Source organism: Ambystoma mexicanum, chromosome 5p (genome assembly GCF_040938575.1).
Source record: "Ambystoma mexicanum isolate Mex_15411 chromosome 5p, UKY_AmexF1_1, whole genome shotgun sequence".
Classification (NCBI taxonomy): domain Eukaryota; kingdom Metazoa; phylum Chordata; class Amphibia; order Caudata; family Ambystomatidae; genus Ambystoma; species Ambystoma mexicanum.
Window position 1 is genome coordinate 350,014,880 of NC_090930.1, and position 22,689 is coordinate 350,037,568.

Here is a 22,689-nt window from a genome sequence, read left to right on the forward strand (position 1 = left end):
TGTATGGATAACGTTTTTATTTGAATATTTGTTTCTTCCCCTTTTTTTAGCCCTTTTTTACCTCCTGAGTAGGCGCCTTGAATTATTTTCCAGGTACATTCATATTAAGCTTGGCTACTATCTTTCGCAAATGTCTGGTTTTGTTTCTGGTTATTTATTATTCAGTTATTGTCTTTAAATATTGTGCCTGTATTGGCCTTTCAGTGCATGCATCTTTAGTTTGGCCCGGATATTCCACGGCTTCGGGTCTTTTTTCCAATCAGTTTGTTTCAATTCACTCACACTTGAACAAGGCACCCTCCTTTTGACACGTTATTCTTTGGGCGTGTTTTATCACGTGTATTTATTTTATGATTACTCTTGTAAACATACACGGTGCTGGTTACATGGTGACGGTTGTCGCCTTTCTTTCTCAATACGTTACGTTTCTGACGCTTTAGATCATGTGGTGTTATCACATGATCGCTAACCGAGTATAAACAGCGCGTTTGCTGCTGCATTACACTTAGCCAGTTTGAGCCATCACGTTCGTTAGAGGTCTCCTCTTACACTCCGGTGAGTTGAATGGATAGAAGCCTTCTTTTTATGTGCTTTTACTTTGGTAGCCACTTTCAACTGAATTTGTTTGTCCATGGGGTGAGCCCTTTTTTAGACTGGTTATAAGATACCATTCGACTTGTATTGAAGTGTCAACATTTTATGAACAAATTGTTTTGATTCGTTTCTTTCTTCTTCTGTTTTACTTTTGTTTTGTCATTTGCTCTAGTTATATGCAGTGGCTCATTTTGATTGGGTCCGTTTAAACTTAGACTGCTTCCATAAAGACTGTTTTGACCTTTAAGTTTCCATGCCACATTAGTAGAATGACTTTAGGTACATGCAGTGACTCATTCTGACTTGGTGTTTAAATTTAGATTGGATAAAAAGTCGAAACGGTGTATGAAAACAATTTCCTATACTATATGAATAGATTGATTCTATGATTCTCCTTTTTTCCCCGTTTTTGGTTGCATACAGTGTCTTAGTTGTCTTGACCTGTTTGGCTTTTGACATTCTTTGGGTACTTTATAAGTGAAAGTGGACCTCCTTGGGAACTACTTTACCATCTATTGGTTGGTCCCTGTTGGACCCCACAACTGCTCTCCAAAAGTCTTAGTGACTGAGGCCCCAACTATAGGTAAGCAAGGCATCTAATTCACTTTTAGGTGTCCTTCAATCCTTTGATTTTTTGGTTAACCATACAACATCATTCATTAACATATTTCCACTTTCCGTTTACAGGGCATTTACTTTATTTATGGAACTAGCTAATATGTATCCTAGCTGTAATTGGATCCTTATCGCCATCAGATCTTCAGAATCACCGTTGCTGTGCACTTATCATTTGTTTATCTCTTGCCTGTTTATTTAACAGGTAACCTTTTCTATTGTTATAGTTATACACTTTAGTGCCCGTTTGAGGCCTTAGTATTTTCTTTCTTGGAGTCACACCTATGGGATGGTGGATGGTTTTGTCAAGAAACAAATGTTATTTTTTTTAATTAAAACTGAACTTTTGTGACCACAAATAGGTGGACTGTTATGCTGAGTGCATTACCTGTTTCATAAATCATACCTTATGTATCTTTTGTCGTGGATCTCGCAAATTCTGTGTACATTATAAATACGGTATTTATACTGATATTTTCTCTTAAATGTATATAATTTCAGATTATTCTGCTCCTGAAGAAGGGGGTGTTCCCCGAAACGCGTCAACCAGCGGCCCAGGGGAGCCCAAGAGGGAATAACGTGCTGCCCCATCAAGCGCTCCGATGGGCAAGTTGGATAGACACAAACTGTATAGGCTTAATCTAGTTGCAAGCCCTGGTCCATGGTGTTTAATGTAGAGAAGGTGATGCCTGGGTCCACCTGCAAGAGAAAAATGACTGCAGAGATTTTGCTGTCAACCAGCTGCCAGGGCAGCCTAAGGGAGGAGAGCATACTACCCCATCAGGTGCTCTGATGGCAGGTTGAATAGATGTAAACTGCATATGCCTAATCTAGTGGCGAGTCCTGGTTTGTGGTGTTTGACATAGAGGAGAAAATGCCCAGGTCCACCTGCAAGAGAACATTCGCTGCAGAGACTTTGCTGTCAACCAGCTGCCCAGGGGAGCACAAGGGAGGAGAACATACTGCCCCATCAGGCACTCTGATGGGCGAGTTAGATGGACGCAAACTGCATAGGTCTAATCTAGTGGCAAGCCATGGTCTGCAGTGTTTAATGTAGAGAAGACAATGCCCAGGCCCACCTGCAAGAGGGAGATGGCTACCAAGATGTTGCTGTCAACCAGCTGCCCTGGGGAGAGCAAGGGGGGATTTTAATGCCCCATTAGGTGCTCTTTTGGGTTGGTTGGATAGACACAAACTGCATATACCTAATCTAGTGGCGAGACCTGTCCTGCAATATTGGATGTAGAGAAGACAACACCTGGGTCCACTTGCTAAATAAAGACGGTTGTAGAGTTTTTACTGTGAAACAGCTACCAAGGGGAGCTGAAGGGGGGTAGAAAGTACTGCCCCATAAGGCGCTCCGATGGGCGAATTTGATAGACACAAACTGCAAATGCCTAATCTATTGGCGACCCTTCGTATAAAGTATCATTTTACATGGAGGAGACAAACCAGAGGAAAGTATTTACATTCATAGAGCAAGAAAAGTGCAGGTAATAAACCCAGATTCCTAGTAAGTATACCATGCTGCTTTGAAAGTCAGCACATGGTGCCCACAGCAAAGGTATACCCATCTAGTTGCCTACTTTCCTGGTAGTCGATTTCAATGATCTTCAACACTTGCCTGCACATTGATCTGGTGGTGTGCGTAAACATCCACAGCCACCGTTCCCTGTGAAATAATTTCAAAAACATAGAGAAAAAAGAAGTCTGTCGTACAAAAGAGGAACAATGCCTCCCCCCACCCACTACAAATAATTTCTGTTGTACAATTTCCATGTCTCAGCAGGCTAAAAGTTCAACCAATTACAAGACACACCAGCAGAATTCCTCACAATTCCCAAACCCTCACTTTTCCCCAACCAACTGACCCATCTCCAAATCTCCAATTACCTTACACTACACACAGCTATAGGCCACCTATAACTTGATCATTTAATTTCTTCCAGTACCTGATTAAACTTTGCAGATCTAACTTGTCGAAGCATAGATAGTGGAGGTACAAGCATGTTGCTAAGTGTCAAGTATGAACTGGATGGGAGCACATGGGCATGGGGTGCGGGGGAGCTTCTCTTGGGTAACTATTCCTGATAAACTAAGATTAAGTTAAATAAAATGATTAAAAAAGGACCACAGTGTCATCCAGAGACAACACTGGAATATTAGCGTCAACACTTTCGTGCCACAGTGCAAATCTGGATGTCTAACCAACTCTTCCGACTGTCACTTCATCAAGGATACTGAAATTTGAACACCCCTCAACAAACTTTAAACCCTCCCCTCACCATACTGAGGATATGCTATGTCTTTCAACATACACGTTCTGGGGCTGGTGGACAGAAAGTATCATCATATGTGGTTTTGTATGCAAAGTGTATATACCGATATTCACTGTCTTACTACTTGATAATTTAAGACCATTCCAGTAATGAGTGGGTGTGGGTGGAGTGAGAAGAGTAGTCTTGATACAGGTGAGAATGTCGGGACCATTTTAAGGTATTTCAGGACCTGAGCATATTCCCCTCCATAGAAATGCGACAAACATACAATAAAATAAATCTCTGGTCCCCTCCACGTCTCAGAACCCTTAGCATGCCATGTAGTGATCACATTAGGCATGGGTATTCCCAGAAGGTCCTCTGGTCCCCCCACGTCATCTAGTATCTGACTGCAAAAATTCAGGTTGCAAGCTACTAGCTAGTCATAATAAAGTCCATTGCCAACTCAACTGTACACGTTCACACAGCACACCATTAGGTACTCGCCAAGAGTCAAATATCACTTGCTAATGGCTACTGGCGAGTGAAAATGTTGCACAAATGTCATTTCAAAGATCACAATAGCAGACTGTCTGGGGTACTCATGACCACATAGGTAGAGGGCACATGTTTACAATGGTGAGTACAAAAAAAGTATATAGCTGCGGTATAGATGCAGCACACAGTGTAGTAGAGATAAAAAAAAGTAAACGTATCCCAGCATTCATATTATATGTTTTGGTTTGCCAGCTTAAAGAATGCACAAGTACTCAAGCAACAATAAGAGGCAGGTATCAAGCAACAATGGAGGTATATATAGGCCATGGATATGGACTTGAACATTTAGGGGAAGGTGCACATATCTGAAAAAATACAGACAAAGGAAAGCATATTAACTTCAACACTGTTGAACATCAACTCCCCCCCCCCCTCCTCACTGGTCCCCATCAGACTTACTTACACACACTCACACACACCCACCCTCTCCCCGAAGCATGGATCTAGTACATTAGCTAGCTCACACTGGATGCAGGAAATGTTAGCAGCAGATGCACAGATGTTTCTCCAGCTTTACTTAAACATAGCTGCTTGTCTGATGTGTTCAACACAAAGGCAGCAATATGCACTATCCATGAAGGAATAGCAGAGGTCAATAGAGCACATACTCATTCTCGCTTGAAGACCATCACAAAAAAAGACTCACTCGCACACTCATGCCCTCTTGTATACACCTCAATAGATGCATACATACAACCATATACCTCAACATAACCATATACCGCTTCCACCGAAATAGACTGACACATAAAGCACACCTGCAGAAATCCACATTCAACCACCAATGATCATGATCAGGCCCAAACGAAACATAGATAGGGCATCGCTTCTCTGAAAGCCACAGACATGTGAGGCAATGGAATAACATACCAGATAATAGTACCCCATCAGAGAAGCACTAAGCCAGATTTTGCATTTATAGCAACAGGGGGGCGGGGGGTAGGCATAGAATATCATGGCTAAAGTAAACAGTTACTGGAAACAAACTTTAATCTGAACAAAGACTGCCAGTGAAAAGGTTGCTGTTCCCTCTCATTGGGTACCATTGAGGACCAACTCACAGCACCCTGAATTGAACTTGGGACACACTTGCACATTGCAATTCCAACATGATAGTTCTCTGTTTTTCCTAAGTGTATTAGTATTAATGATGATAATTTTAATAATAATAGTATAATGTTTGTATCTAGCACTTCATGGTGGATACCTTCCTTGCGTAAGATCTGTAAACAATGTTTATCTGATCTGTTGCAGATCAGGAGTGGATGCGCTGGGGACAGAAGTGTTCCCAGCGCGCCCGCTTCCAAAATGGACTGAAAAGAAGGTAAGTATTGGTGGGGGTGGTGAGGGAATTCTGTGGATGGGGGAGGCGGAAGGGGGAGCACCACACTTGACTCATTCCCCGGCAGGGGAAGATGGCAGGGAAGATGGCGGCCTCCTGCTCTGAGGTGGCTCGGAACGCAGGGATTACCGCTGGTAATGCCCCTGTTACATACCTCCTCATTGGCTGAAAGGATGCCACCCCCTACTAGGTACTAATTACCAATATGTAATCTTTACTGTATTAGTCATTGAATACCATATCATCTGCCATTTTGCTAGACGTAGATAATTGTACATAATTGAACCAGAGAAGTGTAGGACTACCACCAATTTGGAGTACCTCTTCTACCAATAGTACTTCCAACTCTCTTGCCTACGTTTGTTTCCAAAAGACGATTGTGTTAAGAGCAATCTGATATTACAATGCTGTTAATACATACTCGGAATGAAGGCATGAATTTGGAGTGGGAGGGGATCAGAAGTGAGGTGTTTCAAAGTTCTCCAATTCCTCTCTGCATGAAGTAATTGATAATGCCTTAGATGTGTATACCTTTAGGGCTCCCTATACAAAGATTCTCCCCATTTAATTTTGGAACCTCATAATGGAATACACATTCTTTCAATCACTGTACATGTCTGGTCTAGACCTCCTTTATTCTGTAAACTTAAGTCTTAAAAAATCTGAGTATTTCACTACATCAAATATCTCATGCTCAACTGGATATTTCTTTATTATTTCCTGCGTGCTCCCTTCTTTCTGTTTCTTTCTGATAGCAGCAGTCTTCCAAGATGTTATCTACCCATAGAGTCTAAAGGGGATATAGGACAGTAACAGGCTGGTGTGAGTGCCCTTTTTCGGCATCACAAGTTCAATCATCCATGGAGGGGGAATGGCACTGCATGTTAATATGGCTTAAGAGATCTTAGCAACAAAGGGGACCCAAAGAACCAAATATGATTTATACAGCTCTCATAAAGCTCTCATTGCCTCAAAATATATCACACATGCAATATGTTCTTTCAAACAAGCAGCAGATGCTAAACATATCATGTGAATGTGTTATTTCCTGTCATTTAGCTGAACATTTGTGCAGTCAATTTTCACTTCCAAGTTGGGGAAGCCTGGCTGTGAGTGGAGGAGTTGTACACATGCACAGAAACAAGATGGATGAATGGTCTGCTATGTATGGTATATGTATTATTACATATACACGTGAAATTACATCTGCGCTCAGAGCACGTTGTTGTGCCTGCTCTCCCCTCTCCTCCCACTTCCTGGTTCTCCTCTCCCTCCTGCCTCCCTGCCCGCCCACCCCCCCCTCTGATTGGCTGCCTGGCCGCCTCCCTTCTTGGCTACTCGACGCCCACTCCCCCTGCTCGCTTCTCTGTTCAGCTGAGCCTGGGAGAGCATTCGCCGGGAGCCCTGAGGGAATTGCAGGCCCTGTGAAGCCCTGCCTGACCCTAGCAGGCATCCGTGAGTACATTGTGTGCTCCTTTAAAAAAAAATTGTGAAATTACATCTGCGCTCAGAGCGCGTTGTTGTGCCTGCTCTCCCCTCCCCTCCCACTTCCTGGTTCTCCTCTCCCTCCTGCCTCCCTGCCCGTCCACACCCCCCCTCCCCTTCCTCTCCTCCCTCTTCCTATAACCATCTCCTTCTGGGCAGCCCCCTGCCCGGCAGCCCCCTGCGGCTAAGGGCCCCAAGGCCAATGGCGACTCCTACAGTTACGGCTCCCTGTGTGTCTGCAGGTGTCCGCAGGGGACGCAAGACGCAAGTTCAATTTGCCTTCACCACCTTCTCCCTGCCCACCCCACCTACGCCTGGCCACTGCATTCGCATGGTGTCTTCACCTCACTGTGTTCCACAGTTGCGGTAAACTAGGGTTTTTCTCCCCTCGCAGGATTCTCAAACTTAGGTGGACTCTCCACTGTGTACCTAAAACGCATTACTGTTGCTGTTCTTAAATGTGGTAAACTAGGGTTTTTCTCCCCTCGCAGGATTCTCAAACTTAGGTGGACTCTCCACTGTGTACCTAAAACGCATTACTGTTGCTGTTCATAAATGTGGTAAACTTGTGCTTGCCGCTCTCTTCCTGTCTGCAGGCTCTCACATCGTCTGTCTCCCCCCCCCCCACTCCCTCCTACTCTATGGTGCTCTCTATCTCGCCTATCTTCTCTAACTGCTTCTCTATTGACTATCCTGCTCTCCTCACTAAATCCGGTAGGAAAAAGTTTAAAAAGGACATCCTGGTCTCCAACCCAGGCCTCCCTATCGCTGACACCTACACTAGTGCCTGCTCTAAGGAAACTCTCACTGACATCCTCTTTTTTGTGCCTTCGCCTGACCTATGGACCCTTCATATGGTCTCTGTGCTCTCTCCTTTTTCCTCTTCTCCCATTAATGGTGGCACCCGCTGGGATGTCCTCTTGGCCCCCTTCCACTCTTCTAAGGCCATCATAAATGTCTACGCTAATGGGACCGTCTTGGTCCAAGGCCCTCAGGACAACCTTCACCTCTTTGATAGACGCTTCCCTCGCCTCATCAACTTCCTCTCCTCTCCTGCTGTCCCCCCTCCTCTGTCCTCGGCTACCTTGCCTCTACCCTCCCTCCCTGCCCCCTCTCTTGCTCCTTCTTCACCTCCTTCTTCTACACCTCCGTAGGGCGTACCTCTGATCTGTACCCCTCCCCGGAAGTCCTTCAAGGATGGCAATCTTCTCCACATTGCCACTCTTAACTCTCGCTCTGCCATCAAGCATTCCTCTGATATCTGTCACCTTCTTGAGGAACTGGACCTTGACGTCCTCGGTCTCACTGAGACATGGTTCACAGCCAGCTCTGTCACCAGCTTTGACACACTCCTACCTGACGGTTACAAGATCCTCTCCGTGCCCAGGCCCAACCGTGCAGGGGGGGGGTGTTGCCCTTATCTTCCCTGAGTGGATTCCTGCCACTGTCACTCCTACGCAGACCTATTCCTCTTTTGAATGTCTTGTCTGCCGACTCTCTCTCTCTCCTAGCCATTCCCTTACCGTGGCTACTATCTATCGGCCACCTGGTCAAATTTCCTCCTTCCTCTCCGAGTGGGCTGACCTCTCCTCCTCACTCCTGTCCACTACCACTCAACTCCTCCTTCTTGGTGACTTCAACATCCACCTAGATGCCTCCTGTCCCCCCACTGGACTCTTTCGTGACCTCTGCGACTCTCTCTCACTCTCTATTCTCCCATCTGGGCCTACTCATTCTGCAGGGCACACTCTTGATGCTCTGATCTCTTCTGACCTTCCCCTCTCAGTCCCTCTCTCCACTCCTTTCTCCTGGAGTGATCACTTTCTCCTATCCTCCCACCTCACCCTCCCTACCCCACAGGCCAAGCCACCCTCATCATTGCCACCCACCTTCTCGGTCATCCGACCCATGAAGCGCGTGTCAGTTGAGGCTTTCGCTGCCACCTTCTCCCCTCCCTCCCCCTTCGGCTGACTCCCATCCTGACACAGCCCTCTCCTTGCTCCACTCTGCTATTTCTGATACTCTTGATATCCTTGCCCCTGTCATGAGAATCCGCCTGAAGCCCAAAGCCAAATGTAACTCCTGGTATGATTCGGATCTCGTCACCCTAAAACGCAAGTGCAGGGTGGCAGAGAGGAAATGGCGTGCTTCTTGTTCATCCTCTGACAAACTGGCCTGCCGCCTGCTCCAAAGGCAATACCATCTCTCCGTTCTCACCAAGAAGAGAGCCCTTATCCAAGCCCGCATCTCTGCAGCATCTAACAATTCGGCCAAACTCTTTAAAATATGCAAGGAGCTTGCCACCCCTGCTGCAGTCTCTACCTCTCCTGTCCCCTCCCAGGCCCTCTGTACTGCACTGGCCTCTCACTTCATCACTAAAACTCAGGACATCCTGTCCTCACTCTCCTTCTATCACCTCCCTCCCTCGCTTCCCTGCTCTTCCTCCGGCCCTTCTGCAGCCACCCCTCCTCCCTCCTTCTCTGCCTTTCCCCTTTTCTCTGCTGACGAAGTTTCCAGACAAGTCCGATCTATGAAAGTCTCGTCTAAACAGGTTCACCCCTGTTCCTCCAAAACTATCAAGGACCACATCGACTCCCTGGCTCCTGCCCTGGCTGACTTTTGCACCCTCTCCTTCGCCTCTGGAGTCTTCCCATCCACCCTCAAGCACTCCCTTGTGCACCTTCTTCTTAAGAAACCCTCTGCCGACCCCTCCTGCCCGGCTAACTATCGCCCAATCTCCATCACTCCCTTCCTGGGCGAGCTCCTGGAGAAACTGGCCATCTCCCAGCTTAACCTCCATGCTGAAGCTGTTGGTAGTCTTCATGACCACCAATCCGGCTTCAGAGCGGCCAGAAGCACGGAAACTGCTCTCCTGAACATCCGTGATGACCTGCTCTTGAACCTCGACTCCAACACTCTGTGTGTTCTCATTCTGCTCGATCTCTCTTCTGCCTTTGACACTGTCAACCATGCCATCCTGCTCAACCGTCTCCGCGATAACCTGGGTATCACTGATCAGGCTCTGGCGTGGCTGACCTCTTTCCTTTCCAATCGACCCTCCCAGGTCCAACTTGGGTCCTGCCTCTCTGACATCTTTTTCTCCACCTGTGGTGTTCCCCAGGGATCTAATCTCTCTCCCTGGCTTTTCAACCAGTATCTGGCACTTCTTGCCCACCGCATCGCCGCCCTCTGCCCCGACTTTCAGTGCTATGCGGACGATACCCAGCTCATTTTCAGGCTACCCTCGGCCTCCTCCTCTCCTGCCCTCATCTCTGACTGTCTGTCTGCTATCCAGGAATGGTGTGCTGCCAACGACCTCCGCCTTAATGCTAGTAATACTGAGATTCTCCTCATCGGCTCACCCACTCCTTCCCTGCAGATCTCTGGCCAGCCTCTCTTGGGCTTCTTCCTGCTCCTACCTGCAAGGCAAAAAACCTCGGGGTCATCTTTGACTCCACACTCTCCTTCTCTCCTCATATATCTGACGTCTCTAAGAAGTCACACTACCAGCTGCACCTCCTTAGAGGTATTCTTCCCTTCCTCTCCTTCCCCCAGAAGCTCACTGTCTCCCGAGCCCTGGTTCTCTCGAAGCTGGACTACTGTAACAGTCTCTATCTTAATCTGCCTGCCTCCACTCTCCGCCCTCTGCAACTCATCCAGAACAGAACTGCGAGACTTGTCCTTGGCCTCAAGCCCAGGGACCGTATCTCTCCAGGACTGAAATCTCTACACTGGCTCCCAGTGGCTGCGAGGATTAAGTTCAAAACCCTCTGCATTGTCCACAAGGCCTTCTGGGGTCTGGGGCCTAAATACCTGCAACTCTCTCTTCCTAAATATCTTCCTTCCTGAGCCCTTCGCTCATCCGTCTCCAACTCCCTCAGGGTCAGCCGCTTCTCGAAGCAACAAGCTGGGGGTAGATCTCTCTCCGCGGCAGGAGCCTCCCTCTGGAACAGCCTTCCTGCCTCCCTGAAACTTGAGGAGAACCATCTCCGGTTCCGGAAGCACCTCAAAACCTTCCTCTTTGCTTCTGCTTTCTCTCTCCCTCTCCCCTGCTAATTCTTCACTAAATTCTGCACTGAATCTGAAACTTGGCCACTCTCACCGACCTCGGTCCTGGGCCCAGCCACTCTCCACTTGCACTGCCTCCCTGGCAACCCCTGCACTGCGGGACAGTCTCTGTATCCCTACAGCCCCCCCTTCCCAGCACTTGTCTGCACTTACCTTGCACTTGCCACCAGCTGGCCCTATTTATTTATTTATTTATTTATCTATTTATTTCTATTCTACTTACCTTGTACTGCACTTTTCCCTTCCCCCTACCCCTGCACTTGCGCGGTCTGAATGACACCTGGCCTAGTAGGATCGTTGTCTGTCCTCCCCCTGTTTCCCCCCCTCCCTGCCTCGTCGCGCCTTGAAACACTTGTGTATAGGCGCGTTACAAATGCCATATCATATCATATTATGTCATACTATGTTAAAATATTCATACTGCACCAGTCACTGCCATAGTAGTTTAACAGCTCAATGCTAGTCGGGAATGTGACAAATTGTGTCCTCACCAGAGGTATCCAGACCTGTCTCTGGAGGAATAGAAAAGGGCATCAGAGGAGAGTAAGGGTGAGGTTGGAACAGTGTCAAATGAATGTGAAGGACTTGTACAAATATTAGAGGACATAGATGGTAGGAATAAAAGGAGAATGACAGAGTTTGAATGCCTCTAGTGTCAGTGGAGAGTTATCAAGACATTCTGCTGAACAGGAAACTGGCAAAAGCACAATGATCCTAAGAACATTTGTATAGCATGTAACAACAGTTTCTTGTTTTTTAAAGTAGTATTGAGGTTATTCAGTAAGTATGTGTATGGTGGGCTTAAACAATGCTCCAGACTACCCTTAAAGTATTGAGGCATGTTTGTCTGATGTGTCCCCATGGCCTGTCAGAAACCAGAAAGACGAATCTTGAATTTAGCAGCTAGCTGTCAGCAGTGATTGAGCCCAAGGTGAGCTATGTACAAGCTGAATGTGGTAAGGGTAAAAGGAAGAAGAGTGCAGAGGGACCCTCCAGGTTTACTTGATGCATGGTCACATGTTGAGTGGTATGAAATGGTCACATTTACTGGGAGATCGACATTTAGATCCAAGGGCTAAAATCCAATACCATTGTCAAATTGATTTTTAAAAATGTTTAAGCTGGTTCGAAAACCTTTCAAATTGCATATGTATTGCCATATGGGCACCTTCTATTTGCTCGGACATTTTGAAATAATAATAAAATGGCTTGCATGGCGAATTACAGAATCTCATATCCAGGTAGGCATGCCCATGTTCCACTGCTGATAACATGCATTCTGATTGGCAGTAATCAATACTAAAAGCACCAAACACATAAGGGTTATGATGATGAAATACCCAGTCTTACATACAGGTGGATCGAAGGGTGACCATGGTTACCACCAGCCAAGAGATATAGGGCCATGGGGTAGTTTAGTCAAGACTCCCTTGTCAGCCCCACCTTGTCACTGACTGTTGGGAGGAACCAGTCACATGTGCACTCTAAGCAGAACTTGCCTTTCAGGGACTGTGAGAATAAATCAGAGGTGACCGAGAGTGCCACTGTACCATTATAAAAAATCATTTTGCATGTGTAATTGTCACACTTCTCAACAATGTAATTGTTCCTTATTAACACGAGATGCTTGGTGTTTTACCTAGGTGAGCAGTAGTGGGCAAAAATTGTTCAGTGACGGAGCCAGAGTTAAGGGGTGGGCCAGTTAGCCACACGATGACAGATGGGCATCATATAGGCTCATTCCACAGACCTCTATGGCACAATGCTCACAATACCAACCTAACAGTAGGTCTTACAATGTTTGCACTCCACCAATTGCAAAGAGGGATACATTGTGAAAGCCTGGTGCCTACATTGCAGGAAGACTGCTCTATGGGGGGGTGAAGATCTGCAAGAAGGCAGGTGCAATCTTGATGTGTACTCTAGCAGACATTAGAGATCCGCCCAGGTTCAGAAAACCAGTAAACCAGAGCTCTGTTAGGCCCTCAAGGGGCTTGAACATCGACTCAATGGTCTAAAAAAGGGAGTGCCAGTGGCAGAGAGAATGTGTGAGATTTAGGAGGAAGAGGTCATTCGGAGACAGCCGGATAGGTGTAGAAGAAAGGAAGAAGGATGGGTAAAGGACCTAGAGACCTTGGAAGAGGAAGACCCAGAGGTCAAGGGAGAGGGACCCTAAGGGGTGGAGAGAGGAAGATACAGAGGGCCAGTAAGAGGAAGATTCACAGGAAAGTGGAGAGAAAAAATGAAAAGGCTGCAGAGAGAAAGACCAGAGCCAACAGAAGAGGGAGTCAACCTACCCAGATCCACACCCACTTTCACCTTCTGACAACATGCCAATTGTCTCTCTAGGTTTACCCACATGCTGAGCTGACAATATCTAGACAGATTAATGAGTTATCGTCTTCCACAGCATACATTTTCAAACTCGTATCTCTGAGTAGACAATTCCTATCACCAAACAACTGCCTTACACTTGCACATGCGCTAATCCTCTCCAAATTGGACAATTGGAATTCTCTCCTCTTGGGCACATCAGCTATTAACCTAACTAAACTTTAACATCTACAGAAGAATGTTTTACGAGCTGCTCTTAGGCTACAATGCAGTGACCACATCTCAGCCACCAGACGCGATGCCCACTGGCTGCCCATTAAAGCTTGGATTGACTTTAAAATGCTTACTTTTGCACACAAATGCATCTATAAAGAAGCGGTGTCATATCTCAATTATTGTATCAATCAGAAAATACCTAGTCACACCCCACGATCCAGTGCCAGACTCTCTTGTCAATCTTTGTTACAAGAGCAAAATGGCAGGTGTGAGCTTTGCGGTTACCACCCCTATCCTTTCTAACTCTCTACCTTGTTCCATTAAAAATGAAACATCCTACAACAAATTAAAAGAAAATTAGTCCATGCCTGGCTCTTTGCAAAATATGATTGACCCCAGCTGTAACTGACTGTTGTTGATTCAATGTCCCATGTATATATTTCTTCCCTTTATTACTGTTTGTTTGTTTATTTTATTTGTATGGCGCTCCAAACCCAGAGGTAGAAGGGCGCTTAAGAATTTGGTTACAGAGTTGAGAAGTATCTGTGTGTTGCATACTTCGTACAGGTTTATAATATATACATATATATACAGTGGTCAATAAACAGAACATATGCAGTACGTACAATATACAATTTTCAGAATAAATACAGTGTCTAAACCAGTATCCGCACGGGTCTAGAGTTAGTGGTGTTATTCTTTGTTTAGCAGCCAGCTGATGACCTGCTTCCTAAAGATCTGGAAGGATTCGATAGTTTTGATGTTAAGCGGAAGGGAGTTCCAGAGTTGGGGGCAAGCACTGTGAAGCTTACCCCTCTGGCTCTTTTTAGGTGGAACCTGGGCACTAGTAGGCAAAGAGTGTTGGAGGATCTGGTGGCAGGTTTCAGGGTGAGTTTATTAGCTAGATAAGGTGGTGTTAGGTGATTGAGGGCTTTGTACGTGAGGCAGATGATTTTTAGATCAATTTTTTGGCGTATGGAAAGCCATTTGCAGGCTTTCCTAGTGGCAGAGATATGCTCTTGTCTGGGAGTGTTGAGGGCTGCGCGCAAGGCGTTATTTTGTATTACCTGCAATTTATTGAGTACGGATTGATTAGCGCCTAGGTACAGGCTGTTACAGTAATCCAGTTTGGATTGTATTAGGGCCCTGGCAAGGGTGAGGCAACTGTTGGGTGATAGGAAGGGTCTGCTGGCCCTAATGAGCTTGCCGTTATAGGCAGCGGCTGAGGTGGTCATATTGGTGTGTTTGCTAAGGTTGATGTTGGCATCTAGATAGAAGCCAAGGGTTTTTACGCTTTTGGCTATGGGAATGGAATGACCATCGATGGTGATGTTATTATAGCTAGGGTCAAGTTTAGTTAGAGTGTTGGGGGAACCGACAATTAGGAGCTCTGTCTTCTCATCATTCAGGCAGAGACCATGGGAGGCCATCCATGCCTGAATGATGGAGAATATTTTGTTGATCCGGGCGGAGTCTTCTTGGTAATTACCAGAGATAGTGAGGAGTATCTGGGTGTCATCTGCGTAGTTTGTGTAGGTGACACCCAGATGGTCCAGTTGGTCAAATAGAGGCTTTGTAAATATGTTGTACAAAGTGGGGGATACACAGGAACCTTGTGGGACCCCACATGTGATGGGGATGGGGTCTGCTGCAGCTGTAGTGGAAAAGACTCGTATGGTTCTGTTAGCCAGGAAGGATTGTATCCATGTGATGGCAGGGGAGGAGAAGTGGGCTGCGGTGGCAAGGTGATTACACAGGACCTCATGGCTGACCAGGTCAAAGGCCGCTGAGAGGTCTAGGAGGAGTAGGATTGCGGCATTGCCTTTGTCTTTAATTTCATCAATCTGGCTTTTGAGATCAACAAGGGCGGTTTCAGTTCCGTGTTGAGGTCTGAAGCCAGATTGACGTATTCCTAGCAGTTGGTTGGATTCTAGGTATTCCTGAGTTTGGATGTAGGCGACTCTGTCCAGGATTTTCAGTAGGAAGGGGACTGTGGTGATGGGCCTGTAGTTTGTGGGTGTGGCCGGGTCGAGGGATTGTTTTTTCAGGAGAGGGAGAACCCATGATTGTTTTAAGTTGCTGGGGATGGAGCTATTGGTGAAGGATAGGTTGATGAGTTTGGTGATGAAGGGGGAGAGCTCTCTGGCTGCATCTTTTATGATTTGAGCCGGGCAGCTGTCTCCTTTACAGTTAGAGAGTTTCAGGGAGGTGATGATTTTTTGAACTTCCGGGATGGTGACTTTTTTGAACGAGAAGCCTGCGCTAGTGTTGTTAGGTGTGGGTAGGCTAAGGTTGGTGACATTGTTGTTGAAGAGTTGTTGCCGTTTGTTATCGATTTTAGTTTGGAGTCCTAAAATTGTATTGTTGAGGGCGTTCTGGATGTTGGTGCACCAGGATTTGTCTTTCAGGCAGGTTTCCGGGGGCGAAATAGGGTTTTCTAGTTCCTTCAGAATTTTGAATAATTCTTTAGTGGAGGATCCTGCCTGAGTGATCCTGGTGTTGTAAGTATCTTTTTTGGTCCGGATTATCTCGCTTTTGTAATGTGAGGATAAGTTAGTGAGGTTTGATTTGTTTTCCGCAGTGGGGTTAGTCTTCCAGGTGTGGTGAGCCTTAGCTTTCTCTTTCCTAAGTAGTTTGAGCTCAGGGGTGTACCACGAGTTCAGATGAGCTTTGGGTTTAGCTTTGCGTATTTTCAAGGGGGCAACGGTGTCCATTGCTTTGGCCATGGAATCATTGAAGGTGTCGATCAGCAGGTTTAAGTCAGCGTTAGCTGGGAGAGCATTGAGGGTAGGTAAGACCAGTGGTAGTAGGGCTTCAGCAGTGATGTTGCGTTTATTCCTGGTGGGGCATGCTGGTGCCATGGGGTGCTTATTGGGCAGTACCTGATTGGTGTTAACCTCAAGGGGGATCATGTGGTGATCGGTCCATGCCAGAGGTTGGGGGTCTTTGCAGGTTGTGTTGCAATTGTGGGTTGCTACCCAATCAAGGGCTCTGCCTTTTTGGTGGGTGGGGAGTACAATGAGTTGAGTGAGACCATGATCGGTTAGGACATTGGCTAGGGATGCAGCAGGTGCATCGTTTGGGTCTTGGTAGCCGAGGTTGAAGTCTCCGAGGATCATGATTTGTGCTGTTGGTTTGGAAATTTTGGTGATGAGGGATGTGATGTCTTCTGCGAAGGTCCCAGGTGGACCTGGGGGTCTATATATGAGGTGGATGGTTATCGTGGTTGTGGGGGAGGTTTGTAGTTTGGTTGTGAGTAGCTTGCAGGATGTGAATGCGACTGTGTCGGTTGGTCTAAGGCCTAGGGCGGATTTGGAAATGATTCTAACAAACTGTGATACCCCTGGGTTTGGGTGTTACATAAATGCCATACAAAATAAATAACTAAATGAGCAAAACTCTTTATCCTAGTTTACAAAGCTACCAATGGTCTTGCTCCTCTGCATCTGGATGATTGTATCTCAGTTCACTCATCATCTAGTCCCTTGCAATCCTCCACTGCATGCAACCTCACCATCCTATATCCTCCATTTGCCTACTCTAGTTACTGCTTTTTCTCCCTACTCAGCCCACTAAACTGGAACCCACTGCTCATAACTATCAATGCCAGCTCAACTGTGGATCTCTTCAAAGCTTGGCTTAAACTTTGGTAACTTGCTCAAGAGGGAGATCCCCCCTGACCTCTCCCACATCCTCCCCAGCTGATCCCACCAATCACGCTTAAAAATGCATTTTTGTACATTTACATTCTACCCTCTATATTTGGAAATACTTACCTCCTGAGGTAAATGTTACTTTTGTAAGCAAACAGTTTTCTTCTATATGCATTTTGTACAGGCACCCTTGGTGGGAAAGCCTCACCCCATCTGTAAATGTGCTATTGTAAGTAATTGCTGATCCCAATTGACAATTAGGTTTAAATAAACGCAAATACAAAACACAATTGCACCTTTCTGAGGGTGCAGCAGTATGCAAGAACGAATCCCGATGAAAACTGCTGAAGGACATATTGCAGTAAGTATGACTGAAAACCTGTGAGGTATGGACTGAACAAGCATTTCACTGTCCTATCTCTTGCTAGGTTTTTATAACGTAGATCAAATCCTGCCCTGGTAAACGTGGACTGAAAAGGGGTGCATAAATGCGAGTGCAATTTCCATTCCACCTCATTAAAGTTTGATGACATTATTGTTTTATGCATTTTTGATGTGAAACCTGTGGAATTGTATCCTTGGCTTCTTATAAATATTCTATGATATGCTAAGTCTGTTACTTTTCTTGCAATTATCCACCTTAAAGCATAATTGCGTTATCCTCCCTCTATCATTATTATGTCCGTTAATGATTGTGACCTTAAAGAAATTAGCAGCAAAACAAATATAATATAACACACTGCACTCAGCAGTGTGCGTTTTGGGCGCCCCGCTGTGTGCTTGGAAATTATTGACTGTCAAAGAGAGCATAACCAATTACAGTCTCCCACTTATAGACCCTTTTTTTAGACTCATATTTCCACTGCATGGTGAAATTGTGCAATCGATACACTTCAGAGATCTGTTTCTTTGCAAAAGCTGCCGCTTGAGAGGAGCACATCTGAGCGATCTATCAAATAGTGCAGCTGTAGTCTGCTTCGTTTCCTCACATGTATTCATCTTATGAATAATGGTTCAAGTGTCTGTCCTTGAGGAATGGTAAAAAATAAAACACTGTGCTCTGGAGAGATGTTCCCATTGATAAACTGTCATCGTGGAGCGAAGCCCCTGCTCAAAGCACAGGAGACACATTTTAAATTGGAAATGGATCCATCACAAAATAACTTTCTATCCTCCGATTGCCAGGAGTCCTTTTCTGTCATGTGTGTGTTTGACCCAGTTATAGGTGGAATAAACATCATTGGCGAAAAACACACTGTTGTGTCGGCTTTTATTAGTAATGCAGAAAATGAAACGTACAGAAAAGCTTTATAACCACAGACGAAATGCGAGAAGACGTTTGTAATAATCTGCCATCGTAAAGGCTATCCTGTACCTGTCTTATGTATTGTTATTTACTACACTATGGTGCACCATAATCTAACATATTTAAACATGGCAGGACATGCAATACGAGAAGACATGACTTGTATATTTTTACGTCAATAGATATGACATATAACCTTAACGTATCATCAGTTTAATTCACATTTGCTTGCACTGGAAGGCTGAAGGCAATGGTGAACAGTGAAGCTATGGTGGCACCTAGCTGTGTTGTGCCACAATTCAAGACATGCTCCCTATAGCCACCTACAAATACACATTCTTCATTTTGGGTTTCTAGGTGATGGTTTGGTATATGTACTCACACTATATTGCTCTCCCGGTCTCCACAGGGAATGCCATGAGCACCTCAGTAAAAGGGTCTCCCCTTGCTGATCTACACTGTGCTGTTCATGTGCACATCCACAAAGGTATTGCACAAAATTCCGGTTGAGAGGTGTGCTTCACCAGTAGAAAAGCAGAAAGAGTGTGTATCTGCAGCTGGGCATAAGTCCTATGCAGCAAGGAGCTTGCACAAAAAGACTGTGCAACAGAGAAAACTGAAGTTAGAAGAAAAGCCAAGAAGAGAAGAGTGTACACCAACTCCTGAGATGTAGAAATGGGGAGACCAGAAGAGGGAGAAAAGTGGTGACGGAGACACGAAAGGCAAAGGACTGCCGGGTTGGGCGGGCCAGGGGTGGCCTGAAGTAATGGGAGGGGCTGGGGTCAGCTGGAAGCTGGAGGCGCCAGTTGGAACCGGTTCCACATTAGGAGGGGCAGGCAGGTTTTGTGGGTTTGGGCACTACGGGTGCGCAGTGGCGCGGAATTCTGTATAAAAGGGGGGCAAGAGTGCAAAGGAGCACAGTTCTCTGCATGACCCTGGGAGATGTTGTGCTGCGGTGTTCCTCCCTGACATTGGGGTACTTTTTTCATCCCAGCCACCCTGAATGTCTGAGTTTGGGGGGCAGGAGGGGAATAAGGGTAGCAGGTGGAGGGGGACCATAGAGGCATTGGAATCCCCTTCCAGGGCACTCCGGAGCTGGCATTATGGGAAGGGTAGGGCGCAGTGTGCCTCACTGCAAAATTCATGGACAGCTGTCAGGGGGTCCCGGTGGGGCAAAGGGTGTGGGGGCAGGGTCAGGAGGCAAGTTGGGCATCGAATGATCGCCACCTCACACAGAGCAGGGCATTGTGGGGAGGGGATAGGGACTCCGAGTCCTCACCATATGCTGCCTTGAAGGGCGGAGGGCGTGGTCCACCTGGACTCCTATTTGTGATGTGTGGTTTTTAAGTCGCATTTTTGGTTATGATGTTTGACGTAAGGAATAACAATGTGGCCGATATGGCACCCAAAAAGAGAAAGTATCACGTGTGTTACTCATGCCCCGGCACGTCCCACCCCCCCCACCCACTCCCCAACCCCTGCAGAGCCCAACATTGAGTAACAGTGGGAAAGGTAATATCCCAAAAGAATAATGCTGTGGCACTGACACTTAATTGAGAAACACTGTTTTGTTACTTAACGGCCGAGGATCATGTGAGATTTCGATGTGACAGAACAAAGAAAGCTTTCTTACTCAGAAAATAAGTTAGTGTTTTCAAATTACTTCGAGACAGAGGCGTAGACGGGATTCACTGTATGTTGGGGGTTGCAAGGAACATTTTGGCCCTGCACAAGTACAGTTCCAATATTACGCTAGATGCCGGTTTTGATGCACCTTCTGGACACATTGAAAATACTATACAGAAATGGAACAGTTCATTAGTGGCAAAGACATATTTAAGAGATGGTGCAGAGTGAAATGATTGGTTAAGAAAAAACAAAGAATCAATACATTCTCAAAACTAAGAGGAAATTAGAAAAACGTAGCAATATAAACTTGATTGTCAGAAGGAACAGTGTGCATGGGATAGAATCCATGTCTTGAACGTCTGCGTAAGACTATAAAAAGCTCCCAAAGGCAGCAAACGGATATAACAGTTTGACGACAGTCCACATTTCAAGGTGAGATTTGCATTTACAGAAAACAAATCCTTTTCACATGTAACTGTTGAACGTAATATGTTTACAAACGTTAGGCAGAATGAGGGAGTCTTAAAATGAGCCTCAGTAATTTCCTAAAATTACTTATGCGATGTTCCACATCTTGAATTGACAGCTGCATTTTAAGGAAACATATCTTGTTCACATGGAACTGTTGAATGCAATATGCTTTCAAAGGTGGGACCCATTCAGTTCCTAAAATTACTACTGTTATTTTAAAAGACATGTTGAAGTGAAAGGTTTTATAACACATCATTGGAAAGCAGGGTCAGTGTTGCCTTTTCCTAGCAAAGAGTCTAAACATGTGTTGTGCAGCACATAGTGTCAGACCATTGAGTGATTTCAATGCAGTTGTTAAGGCTTTGTTGTTAGTATACAATGGTTGGTGTACACATAAGGCCGGCAGGGTTTATCTATGCTGGCATTAATGTGACCCAGTTATGCTAGTGGTTCCTGGGATGATTGTTATGAGAATTCTTGTTCAAGGTCTGCCATGAAGATGTTGGTATACTGAGGTAACATGTTTATGCCAGATTTCTCTGAGAAGCAACCTTAGATAGTCATAAACATTGGTTCATTTTCACCGAAAGAGCTCTTTTTGCTAGTAACATGAATATCAAACAGTTAAGGGAGGTCCCACACCATTTCCGAACCCTCTTTGCCTCACATTAAAACTGTCTCTGCTCAGCCCAGTCTATCAAATCTCTTAGAACAAATAATGCAAAAAATGTTCCCCACCAATTCTACAACAGTTATTAGTCGGTAGCTCTTTTTTTCATTCCGAGCACCTTTCTTGTAGATCGGTACCATGCCCGCCAATTGCCATGAGAATGTGATTTTGCTAAATTCCACTATTCCTAAGAACAGGGAATATAAAATCTCTGTCCAGCGATCTGAATCATTCTTCAACACTAGGTTAGATATGCCATCTGGGCCACATGGAGTTACTCAATTTCATAATATGGTCCTTGATATCCTGTATCTTCCAATGGAGCAACCACTTGTTTAGTACTCTAGAATTGGCCAAACATTCAACTTGTCATGTAGCAAATATCCTGGAGGAATGTGCTAACCAGGAACCTTCACAGATCCCATTATTTTGTAGGTATCTCTGTTTACACCATTCAGAACATATACGTCAGCTGTCCTGCTGTGCACATCTAAGTAGCATTGGTTCTGCCTAATGCACGTCCCAATTTTATATGCCATTATAATTCAGCTTGTTCCTGTGCAGCTCAAATGTTCTCTCAACTGAACCAACTACCATATTCTTTGTGACTGTTCTGTTCCTCCTTCAAAACTCATGCTTTTTGTCTCTTATGGCAGTGTCAAAATCTTGTCTATGTTCTGGCCTCTCTGGCCCCCGGATCCAAGTAGTGGTCACTTCAAGTGTTCCTACTAAGCCATTCGAGGAGGTCAAGAATTTCTCAAGCGAAGTCCCATTATTCTTTATGGCGCTACCCTTTCCCCCCCCCCCACCGTTCTCGTACCAATTTATTACATTTTTCAGTTCTTCACAGTGTTTTTTACTTTAGTCCCATGCTCATTTATTATTAGCCCTATACAGCAAGTCATCTTTAGTTGATCGCAATCAGATGGAATTTCCATGCTCAAAACCAATATTGCATGGTCGCACACAGGGCTATGAAATATATTATGTGAATCTACTAAGTGCGGGTGTATATCTGAAATATGGATTAAATCAATTGTTGAGATGGATAAGGGACCAAACCAAGTAGCACCACAATCCCTGTCTCCCTCTACAGTCCCATTTACATTGGTCAAGTTCCATTTTTCATAAAGGCGTACCATTTCAATCCTCTGGTATTTATCATGGCACTGTCTAAGTTCACCAAGGAGTCATTCAATTCATCCTTATCTGAGCTGTAACACAAAGTACCGGTCTGGAAGGGGTTACCTCAAGTCATTTATATAGAATTGTATCCAATTCTTCCATTATATCCGAATCCTTCATTAAGGACGAGTTCAGGTACTTCTTCAATAAGCATTCAATTTCCCCTTCATCCCCAGCTACTTTATTTGATGTATTTATTTTTGCATTTGTATAGCACGCTAAGCCAATGGGCATCGAGGTGCTTGTTGCAGTACAGTAGAAAATAAGTAAGGCAGTTAAAGTAGTGCCTGGTAGTCGATCTTGTA

General features: G+C 45.4%; 1 long non-coding RNA gene across 1 annotated transcript in view; it reads left to right on the plus strand.

The window, feature by feature from the left end:
- The first annotated feature begins 491 nt into the window (after positions 1-491).
- The window catches only part of LOC138481648 (uncharacterized), a 282,636-nt gene continuing 260,438 nt past the window's right edge, over positions 492-22,689 (plus strand). Inside the window, exon 1 of the long non-coding RNA XR_011274309.1 lies at positions 492-555. This is a non-coding gene — a long non-coding RNA (uncharacterized lncRNA). The remainder of the gene's footprint in view (positions 556-22,689) is intronic.